Genomic DNA, 11,685 nt, shown 5'->3' with positions numbered 1-11,685 from the left:
AATCTCCTACCTCTTTTGTCTCTAACTCACTATTATTTGTCTATTTGTTTTCCTGAGAAACTATTTTGTAGATAACAATATGTAAAACAATAACCATTGATCGTTTGCTATCGTTTTGTCTGTAATTTGCTAAGTCCCCCCTATTATTATGTTATCCTTCTTTTACTCTTCAAAATAAATAAATAAATAAATAAATAATGGGCAGCAACTCACATGTAACCAACATTTGAAAGACAAACCTAAAAACAGAACTGTGGATCAGTATTGAATAGTAGAGGTCTTGTTGGGTGCTGTATTGGCAAAAAGATTGGATCGAGGTTTAGAAAGCATGGGTTCGGGCCTGGATCCCACACAGCAGGGACACAAATCTGTGTGATCTGAGTTTCGGTGTTGCATCTCTAAGAGAATATTGAACTGGGTCATTTTTGTCATCTGTTTCACCTTTCTGCAATTTCTGACCCCCAGATTATCTCATCCGTGTGTGAGAGAAGGTACAGAGGTAAGACAAATACAAGAACTCCAAGAGGCACCCACGGAAATCTTTTTTCTTCCTGTGTTAAGCAGAATAACAACAATCCCCAGAAACTGTGGACATGTCATGCCACATGACAAGGAGGTTTTATGATTACAGAAGAAATTAAGATTACTAACCAATGAACCTAAGAAGATTTATCCAGGTGCTCAAATAAGTCATAAGGGGCCTTTAAACATGGAAAGTGGGGCAGAAGTTTGTGGCAGATGATACAGTCCCTCCCCGACAAAACAATTTCACCTCCATTGCTGGTTCTGAAGCTTTGGGGCTGGGAGCAAAGGAGGCAGTCACCAGGCAGGAAGAGATTATTTCCCCAAGGCTCAGAAAGACCCAGTCCTGCCAACATTTCAATCTTAGCCCCCCAGCACCCATTCTGGACTTGACCTCTACAAGATAATAAATTTGAGGTCCTTAAAATCACCTGGTCACCCAGTGCATCCTAAGTTGTTACAGCAGCATTAGGAAACTAATAACAACTCCCACTCAACAGAAGAGATTAATAAAAGAAAAAACTATAAACTTTTCCCAGCGAAGTTATGTGATGGTAATAAATCAATATGACATATACAAAGTAGCAGCAGTCACTTTAGGGACTGTGAAATCCTCATTTGTTAAAATGAAAGTAGAATAACTCAGCCACTTATATACTTTATGAAGCAATCGTTTTCATCTTCCTGGTCTCAGAAGACAGATCTGTTTGGGCATAATAAATATTACAGAATAGCATTACCAACCTCTTTTCTTTCATGTTCTGGGAGGTTTTTTCTAAACTACAAGTAAGCCATCCTAACTGTAGAATCTAGAGCTTTCAGGAATTTAGAAGATAATTAAATTAAAAGGAACATTTATGATCATTTAGCTTACTCCCTTCATTTTAGAGATAAATGATTGAACTGTAGAGGTAAAGAGACTTGTCCAAAGCTACGCAGTTTTATTATCAGAGTGGAAAGTAAAATACCACTCCCACCTCATCCTCCAGACCAGGCTCACCGGGAGAAGTGAAGAGGGATGAGCAGGAGGCTGGAATGGGCCGAGAACCTAAAAGAAAGAGCGTGGCCACACAAAGGGGTTTGGATTTAATCAAAATGCAATAGGAAGCCAGAAATATGTTGCATATTTTTAATGCATAAATTTAACATAAATGTAATACCATGAATATATAAATTCAATCTTGTAGAGACAGAGAAATGAAAGTAGAGACATGTTACAAGGTTATTGCAGTGTTAGGGCAAGAGATGACAGCACTTGGAAGAGAGTGGTAGTCAAGGTGGCAATGAGAAATGGATGGATTTGGGGCTGGGGATTTAGCTCAGCGGCAAAGCGCCTGCCTGGCAAGCGCAAGGTCGTGAGTTCGGTTCCCCGTACCGGAGAAAAACCAAAAAAAAAAAAAAAAAAAAAAAAAAAAAAAAAAAAAAAGAGAAATAGATGGATTCACGATCTACCTTGGAGTTATAAACAATAGGACTTGGTGTCGGGCTGGGTGGGGGTGAGGAAAATAGTAGAATCAGATATGATTCCAAGCTTGTAGCATAATGGTGCCATATCCTAAAATGCGAAAAATAAAGAGGGGGAAAAGCGAAACTCACTGTATGTATCTTTTAATTTCAAAACAGCAGTTAAACATTAATATGTAATTTCCTGACTCAGTTCTTACAGTCTACTTTTGTGTAACGCATTCTCCTGGGAATAGTAACACACATTTTCTCCTCTAATGTAGCTTTTAATTGAGGGCGGAACTAAGCACAGGTAGTGTTGGAGAAGAGGCGTGCAAAGGAAAGGCAGGACAGGACCCACCTTCAGATGGGTACTGACGAAGTACTGCAGCAGAAGACGGCTTCCCGCTGAGAAAGAAAAGAATGACTGAGGAAGTGGTACTGGAGATGGGTCTTTGGGCAGTGAGAGGTGGTATTCCAGGCCGAGAAAGCTGTTTTCAAGGGCAAGCTGCTAGGGAAGCTCAGAGCATGCCCCTCCAAACAGCACCCTTTTGTTTGATAGAGTCATTCATTCGTGAAGTATTTATTGAACACTTAGTATATGTCAAGTCTTACATTCCCTGATAAGGATTCAAAACTGTTGTAGACACAGACCTGTGGCCTCAGGAGCTTTACTGAGTGGAGTTGAATGAATACAAAAACATATGAAAAAAAGATATGAAAGCAAATATTTATTCACACATTTGTCATTCTTTCATTACATATTTATTGAGCACCTACTTTTTTCAACAACTTGCACAATGTTTTAAGACTTATATTCTGACATATAACCAGATATGTCTATGAAAATACTAAGAAAGGAACAGTAAAGTGTAGATGGTTTTACTTTGGAATGTGATTGTTGTTATTCAGGAAAGGTGTTACAAACCAGTCAACTCTTATACTACAGTAGTTGGAATTATGACCAAAATACTCACAATAACATACCGTAGAGGGCCTGTGTGCCTGTCCAAGGAGTTCAGCTTTACGCAGTTATCGATGAGAACTCATAAAAGGATTTTTTTAAACCCCTTAAGTGGCATAATTAGAGCTTTCATCTGGCTCTTAGTAATTTGGTATAGACAGAGGTAAGAAGGACAAGCAGAAAGAGAAAGAAAACTTTTGAAAGACTTTCAGTCTCCCGGAGGAAACGTGATGAAGCTCTGGTCTAAGATAGACAGGGACAATGTGTATGGACAGGAGGACGAAGGCTCAGGAGCCGCTGCTGAGGTCAGATAACTGAGATAGGCAACCAACCAGCTCTACCTTCTGTTCCGCATCTGCTGCACTACGCCGCGAAAGTGAGGGGCTCAACTGGCAAAGGTGCATTGAAACCGAGGCATCCGTAGCGTAGAAATGTAAAATGTGCTCTACTTCCACTATGGAAGTCTGTTTGGCAGTTTCTCAAGAGGTCAAACTTAGTGTTACAGTGAGACCCAGCAATTCTATTCCTAGGGTTTATAAAACCAAAAAACTGAAATCATCTACACAAACACCTATATAGAAATATGCATAGCAGCATCAATTGCAACTAGCCCAAAGAGGAAACAAATATTTATCAACAGATGAACGATAAAGAAAATGTGGTGTAGCTATGGAATACAATATTAATCATCTTTGAAAATGAATGAAGTACCAATTCATGGTACAATGAGGATGAACCTTGAAATATATCACATGGAAGGAACTAGACACAAAAAGGGACATATTATATAATTGCATTTCTTTTTTGATTCTCTTGTAGTGTCTATAGTAAGCAAATGCATAGAGGCAGAAAGTAGATTTATGGTTTCCAGGGGTTTTGAGGAGGGATGGATGGAAGTGGCTCCTAATGGGCTTAGAGGTGATAAAATGTAAAATTAGATAAAACAACCCTTTGAATATACCAAAGATCATCAATTGTGTACTTTAAAGGGTAAATTGTATGGCATATAATTTGTATCAGTCAGTGCTTACTATAAAAATAGATTTAGTCCAGAATATACAAATATATAAGGATTTACAAGATTGGCTTATAATGGCCACCCACAAAATGAGGTGTGGAAGAGTGCAAAAGGTCTGTCTGCATGATCCAGAGGGTCCAGTCAAAGGCTCACTGAGTCCTGAGCAAGTCCATAGCGGAAGGCCAGAGGGTCTGTGCTGAAAAGCTGAAGACAGTGTCCGCGGCAAAGGTGAAGACCGCAGCTCCCGGGCAGAACCCGAGCGAGCCTTCCTGTTTCCCCTTCACACCACCCAGGCGCCGAGCCACCCTAGGGCGGGTCTTCCGTCTTCAGTGAATCCCCCCAGCCACACCCAGAACTGTGCCGATCCAATTTAGCGGGGCGCTTCTTACTCAAGTTGACACCATCAGTTAACTATCACATAATTAATATCTCAATGATGTTGTTATTTTAAAAGTGAGTGACTTCGAGACTCCATAGAACATTACCAGGATATAGTGGACACAAGGAGGGACAGATTTAGAGGAAGGAAAGATGAGTTTGGGTCATGCTAAAGTTAAGACATTTGTAAACACTGAAGTAGAAATATCTGTTATTAGGCTGAGAATTTAGCTCAGCGGCCCAGCATCTGCCTGGCAAGCACGAGGTCATGAGTTCAATTCCAGGTACTGAAAAAAAATGAAACAAAAACAAAAAGAAAAAAAATCTGTTATTGGCAATGTATTCTTCTAAAGGTCTGAAAGAGGCAGAAGTGATTGGAACCACAGGCGTATAGAAAATTGTGAGAGTGAAAAGAGAAGATCAAGTGATGATGAAATCTTGAAAAACATTATAGAAAGGCAGCAAGGAAGAGAGCAGAATTCCAAAAAGAAAAACTATTTGAAAAAAGGCCTAGAAAATATAAAGAACTGACATGAAGGCCAGTGTGGCAGAGCGCAGAGGTAAGACAAGGGTAAGGTGACCCCAGTAAAGTCATCAGAGGTGAATTCATAGGTACTTTGGAGTCAGGGTTCAGGATGCTTGATCCTTATTTTAAGAGCAATGCAAAGCTAGTAGACAAGGATAGTCATCATGAATTTATATTTTTAAATGATCGCTCTGGCTGTAGTGTGGAGAATCATTGAGAGAGTGGTCTAACAAAAGCAGCAGTGGTGAGAGATACTAACTCGATATGGGATGGTGACAGCTTAGTTGAAAGATTTGAGGATTTCAGCAACCTAACTTAGGATATGGGTTTAATATGGAAGGCGAAGGACAGGCAAGTGTCACAGAATAGGTCTCATTTTCTGCCTTCTGTTGTTATCCGAATGAGCGGTGGTACCTTTGGATGGGAGAAGAGAAGAAGTCCATCACTGGAGGTGAGTAGAATGGTGACTGTTAGAATCCAAACAGAGGTATCAAGAAGAAAGCTGTAACACAACCTCCTTCCCAGCAGACAGCTTGGGGCTGCAGGTGATAATTCAGAAGTGCTCACATGTGGTTGGTAGTTGAAGCCATGGGGTGCATGACATTGCCTGGAGAGAGAGAACACAGCACGAAGCAAACAAGAGCAGGCTAGGGCTCCATGGTCAATGACACAATAAATTTGCAGAACACCAACATTTAACTGTGAAACTGAGGACAGTGAGCCGCTGAAAGAGAGAAAGAAAAGAGTTGGTCAGAGAAATAGAAGGGACATGGGATCCCTTAATGGAAATCAGGGAAAAGATTTCAAAGAGAAATGAGCAAGTAGCTTTGGACGATGCTAAGTGACTAACAGCAATAACGACAAAAAATGTCAGCTGCGAGAGTCTAATACAATCCCATGGCAAAATTTACCATGATAGATTAAATTACAAAACTGAAATCTGAACGCAGTCTTTTAATGACGAGGTGTGACTGATAGTGTTTATCGTTGGACATGCTTTGCAGATGTTAAAAGGAGCTCCTGTTGATTGGGGAGCTGAGACTTGGTAGCATTCCAAGAAGCTTTTATAAGAAGCCATGACTCAGCCATCTGGAGAGTGTTCCAGAAATTTCCAAACCCATAGTCTCCTGGCTTACCCCTTCCTACACCCAGAAAAGGCCAGAAAGGTAGAAATGAGTTTGGAATTTCTATAATTTTTGATAGTTTCTAAAAACAGAGAAAGTAAACACCCATATCTGACTCACCAAGTCTTTTGATCTCACGAAACCGCATTTCACAATAAGTTCCTCTTTCCAGCTTTCACACACCCCGTTCTCTCCTTCAGCAACCCAAATGTTTGTGTTATGGTTCTTCTTTCTGAAGACAAACTGGGGCTTACTGATCAGAAGAGTAATGACACTAGCAATGCAAAGTGCAGCACCGTCCAACCCTTCTTACAAAGCTGTCGTAATCCAGTAATGACTCCAGGGTTGACGGTGATCAGTGAGTAGGATGATGATTTTCTGTTATTTAAGGTAATTCAACCCAAGCAAAACACAAGCGTTATGAAAATTTATACGTCAGCCAGATCTATTTCACATGCATTTGAAAGCTAGCTGTATTTAATCACTTTTTATTACGTGAACTAATGATGTGGATAATACTGTTGACTTTTTATTCATCTCTTCATGGATAGTTTCAGAGCTCACCCACATCCGTGTCCTCCTGCAGTGCTGCCAAATGACACGATCAAAGTCATATGGGAAGATGACAAATCTTTCATCAAGAACCACAGCCCTGTTACAGGGGTGGTAAAGTGGGGCTGAAAGGTACATGAGATTTCCCACAATTGCTCAAGAAATATTACAGTCGCTCTGTTTGATTGTACGCAGTGAGTGAAAGCTAGGCTGCCCTACTAAGCTTCTTTTTCCAAGTTTCATGAGCTAAGTTTGACATTCAGGGTGTGTGTACTTTCGAACTGCTGAGCCCTTCTGTTTTCAGAGGCTAAGGCGTGGCAGTGAGGCTTTTGGATTGCACAGTACCTCTCATTCTCTTTCTTTTCACCCTTTTCCTTCTTCTGCTGCCTGGTTTTGAGATACGCCACCCCTTGTTAGTATGTCCACTTGGCGAGGAAGCAGAGATAGGAGCTGAAACTTAATTCCATTCATTTTACCTCTGGCTAGCAGGCCTGGTAGAAGATTTATTACAGGAAGAGGTTGAACGTATTGGCTGAAATGAAGTTCAGGGGATGTAGTAGATTTCAATTACTTGTGCTCTTGTTCTGTTCTTCGCCAAATGATCCAGTCCTGGTCATGCAGTCAGCTGTTCCAGTCCAATTATCTCGAGTGTGGGGTGTCCACATACCCCGCTTTCCCTTCTCTGCTGCTCTGTTGACCCCACTTGGCCAGCAGTCTTATGCACTGCTGACTCTGCCAGGAGAGGGCAGCCCAGGTGAAATGCTGCTTCTGGAAAACATGAGGATTTACAGTGCCAAAGACGTAGCCCTCAGAGGTAGCTTAGAAGCCACTGGGCTGAGACTCTGCACTTCTAGCAAGCTGCCTTGCGATCTTACTAAGTTGCTGGTCCGTGGATCCAAGCAGAGGAGTCCTGGGGGAGATGCTGTGGATGACAGTACATAAGAGCTCTTTCTCCTTTTACGTAAGCCATAGAGTATAGATAAAACAGTAAAGACCTTTCATGGTACATTTTTGTTTAAATACAGGAAGACGTATATTTTTGCCCTGCATCAGTGACTTTCAGACATGTTTCACTGAAAGCAAAATTCCTTTTTCAAAAGAAATATTTCATGAAACTTCAATATTTAACATGTAGAAAAGTGGTTGTATAAAGGTTGGGCCCATCACCTGCACTGACATGACTCCCTCTCAGCTTCCACAGCCAGAAGTATCTCAGTGGACCTCAGCTTTCCAAAGGACAAATTTAAAACCATTGCTTTAGGTTGCAGTTTATACTTCCTGGACTACAAGATAATATGCATTCATTTAACACACATTTATTGAGTGCCTATGGTGTGCTGGCACGTGTTTCCTAGAGGACAGATAATAGTAAATAATAAACAAAATGAGTATATTAGAAAAAGATAAGAATTATGAAAGTTAATGAAGGACACAGAGGACTCAGGAGCCCTGGTGTTGGGTGGGTAGATAGAATTGTAAACAGGGGGCTGGAGATTTAGCTCAGTGGCAAAGCACCTGCCTGGCAAGTGCACGGTCGTGAGTTCGGTTCCCAGTACTGGAGAAAAACCAAAAAAAAAAAAAAAAGAATTGTAAACAGGCGGTCCACAGAGGCCTCACTGAGGAGGGACACAAGCAAACACTCCTAATTTTGATCCGCTGCTTACAATAGTGCTATGTAAATTTATGGTAAAGTTTGCCTGTAGGACCCACCATGCATGAGGTTGTCCTAAAGGACATCAAGACAATTCATGATGGTTCTTGGTCTTGCAGCTCACCTGGCCGACCCACATCTCTCCGGTCACAGGAGGCACGAAGCCCCATACACTGTTTTTTGATCCTGCCATCTTGCAGAGATCAGTCTTGGAGTCCTTATCAATTATCCGGTCACTCACCTACCAATCACGGATTTATTGTCTGCCGTGTTGGGGACCCTATTCCAGGTTCCCAAGATGCAGAGCTCAATCAGATGAGGTCTTTCCTATTACTCAAGAAGCATGCAATATGGTCAGAGGTACATATACATGAAATATCAGTCCCAAAGCAGAGTGCTAAGGGCAAACAAAGTTATGCACCTGGCTGTGAGAATCTGGAGGACATCAGCTTAGGCCTGGGGTAACACAAAGCCACTGACATAAAGGAGGAAAAATCCTTCAGCGACAGCAGCCTGCCCTCCATCCTAACAAACTCACCGGCTGAATAATTGCCCTCCATAACTCTAAAACCCTTTATAAATAGCAGGTTCTGACTCATGGGTTTTTTTTCTTTACCAAATAATTGTTAATTGAAGTAAATTGTTACCTTCAGATATTCCTGGGCTCTACATTAGTGAAATGTTTCTCTCTGTTTATAGAGTAATTTATTTTGCTATATATTATTGTGCATGCCACTTCATCATGCTGAAATGCATTTTCCTGATTGTCTGTGGAGTAACCCAGGGGTAATAAATGTGCTGCTAGATTTTGTAGACTGAAAAATGTGCTGAGTAGAAGAGCAGTAGAGACAGGGTGGGAAGGGGAGGTGGAAGGAAGGACAGGTACATAGACCAAAAGGCAGAGAACGAGCAAAAGTAAGTCCTACTGCAGGGAGAGTGAAAGCACGTCCTGCCCACGTTATAGGGGACTTTAGCAAAGCTTATTTCCAGGAGATGCAGCACTGCTTCTGCCAGGAAGGCCCGGAGCCAGCCTGGAGACAGTCACTTCCGATGTCTTTGTCGGGAAACAAGTTACCCAGAAGAGGATCTGGATAAAGGGCAAGATATCCCCGTACAATGGAGTTTCGTTTCACAGGGACCAGACTTTTCACCTGAGAGATCAAAGAGGAACTCTCAGGACGGAAACCAGATTTCAAAGGATGACACCAGAGCTGTGCTCATAGGCCTGGGTGGTTCCTCTATTCTCACATCCCACCCCGGCCTTTCAGGGTGTCAGGCAGGTTTTTCCGCCTGCCGCAACCGTCCAGCCCGAGGGTACCTGTGCTTCTGTGAGTTGGCATGCTCTTGCTGCTTGGAGGAGCCGGCAACATTTTGCCCTGAGGAGCTAGTTCTCTCGCCCAAGATCCCGGTGCACTGAGGGTGGCCCCACGGGCCCCGCTGTCCTTTCCTTTCCCCTTCTGCTTCTTTGCCCACTCGGTTGTCCACTCCAGACAGACACAGCAGCCGAAATAGCTGGGCCATTTTCAGTTCTGGACAAGCACTTAATCACCACCTCGCCCCTTCAAGCTAGAGAAGCTCCACCTCAACTGCTCCTGGGACCGTGTCTGTGACACAAATGGGCACACAGCCAATTCTTCAGGGGCCCCGCCCCCCCGTTATCCTAGATGCACCTCCAGGTGGGTGGTTGTCCACAGCCCTGAGCGGGGAGGCTAAGTCTACACGCGCCACGGAGAGGAACAGATGCTTGTCTCCTTGCCCGGTTCTACTTTGAAAACTAGTTTTTATAAAAAGAAGAGCCGCACTGAATACGTACATTGGTCTTTCCGAGAATGACTTTGAGAGATAATTTGTAGAAAGCCACAGTTTGGGGACCTTTTCTCAAATGACACCGCATTTTAGCCGTAATCTCAAATGATGACCGCAGGCATCCCTTGCTTCCCTTATAACCCGCTAGTGTTGTCTATCTATACACTCCCCAAGTTTTTCAAATTCTGCCTCTTAAGAAAATACGCTCCTTAGGTTTATTAACCTGGTGTCGAGTATTTCTTTGTTTTGAGTGTGTTAAATTTATATTTTTAATCTTAACTTCCAGCATTTGGTGAATAGATCTATGCTCTATACAATACAGGATTTTGATGAATTCCCATATTTATGTAATAAACAAAAAGAGTTTCCTCTTCACGGCTAAAATCTTACTTTTTGGTGCAGTGTGTGTTCACCAAGCTGTATTTCTTTCAGGTTTCACTGATCAGTATGGTCTCTAGCTGTATCTTTTAGCTTATCTGCTTGGCCTTGCCCTCTTCACAGGTAGCATTGCTTGTCTCAATGCCTGGCAGCCGGTATTTCCCCAGCACCCTCGCAATTTTGATGCACAGAAAGGTGAATACTCTCTTTTGTTGCCTCTGCTCCTTCCAGTGGTGGCCTAGTTTTTGTTGCAGTTTTACCTCTTTAGCAGGCCTTATTGGCAGTTATTGTTACAACTGTTTCATAAGTAACACCTGAGTGTTTAGGGCTAATTCTACTTGGGGTGCTTCCTCCAGTGCCACTACTTTCCCTTTGCTCGAGCTAAACCGCATTTGACATTTTCTTTCTTTCTTATTTATTTATTTATTTATTTATATTTTAAAGAGAACAAAAAAAAAATAACAAAATAACCACAACATAGACAAAAGCAAAACAAAGCAAAAATAATAAAAATGATATGGGGTTTCAAAACAAAATGATAGAAATTAACAGTGGTTGTTCCATTACATATTGTTATCTTCACTGAAGTTGCTCAGATTATGAGATGAAAGAATGCAAAATTGATCAATTAAAGAGAATAAAAAATAATAATAATAATAAAAAATTAGAACTGATACAGAACTTTACTACACAAGATGGTAGGAATTCACCAATGGTTGTTACATTGCATATTGTTGTCTTCAGATTACCAGATATCAGCATGTAAAATTGGTCAAAAAAATTTAGCATTAATTGTTCCTTTCAATAAACCATTAGACATCAGCAGTACAATTATCCCAGCTATCTATCTCTATATATGTATATTCCCTTTCTTTTTCTCCTTTCCTTCATCCAAGTTGTCACTTCCCTCTGAGCAAATTCTTTCCCTTTCATAATATCTATTGTACCTTTTGGATTTCACTTACTCTTTTAGGTTATTACACTAGGGAGATGATACGATGTTTGCATATACGGGTCTGATTTATTTCACTTATGAGTATGGTCTCTAGCTGTATCCATTTACCTATAAAGGCCTTGAGTTTATCTTTTTTCATAGCTGAGTAAAACTCCATTGTATAAAAAGTACCACATCTTTTTTATCTATTCCACAGTTAATGGGCGTTTGGGTTGTTTCCAAGATTTAGCTATAACAAATTGTGCTGCTATAAACATGGGTGCACATGTGTCATTGTGGTATGATATTTTTAATTCTTCTGGGAAAATACCCACAAGGGGAATGGCTGGGATAAGTGGGACCTCCAATTCTAGTTGTTTTTTTTTTTT

General features: G+C 41.4%; 1 long non-coding RNA gene across 2 annotated transcripts; it reads right to left on the bottom strand.

Annotated features, from left to right (window-relative positions):
* Positions 1-2,683: 2,683 nt before the first annotated feature.
* On the bottom strand, positions 2,684-9,754 carry LOC106149210. Of its 2 annotated transcripts, XR_001235227.1 has the most exons (3): positions 9,497-9,754; positions 6,096-7,449; positions 2,684-5,575 (listed from the first exon to the last, which is right to left on the bottom strand). It is a non-coding gene; the product is annotated as an uncharacterized LOC106149210 (long non-coding RNA). The 2 variants fall into 2 exon arrangements; XR_001235226.1 differs by having other exon boundaries at positions 2,684-7,449.
* Between the last annotated feature and the right edge of the window lie 1,931 nt (positions 9,755-11,685).

Source organism: Chinchilla lanigera, unplaced genomic scaffold, assembly GCF_000276665.1.
Source record: "Chinchilla lanigera isolate Chin_1 unplaced genomic scaffold, ChiLan1.0 scaffold00039, whole genome shotgun sequence".
Classification (NCBI taxonomy): domain Eukaryota; kingdom Metazoa; phylum Chordata; class Mammalia; order Rodentia; family Chinchillidae; genus Chinchilla; species Chinchilla lanigera.
This window is presented reverse-complemented; position numbering and strand designations above follow the sequence as displayed.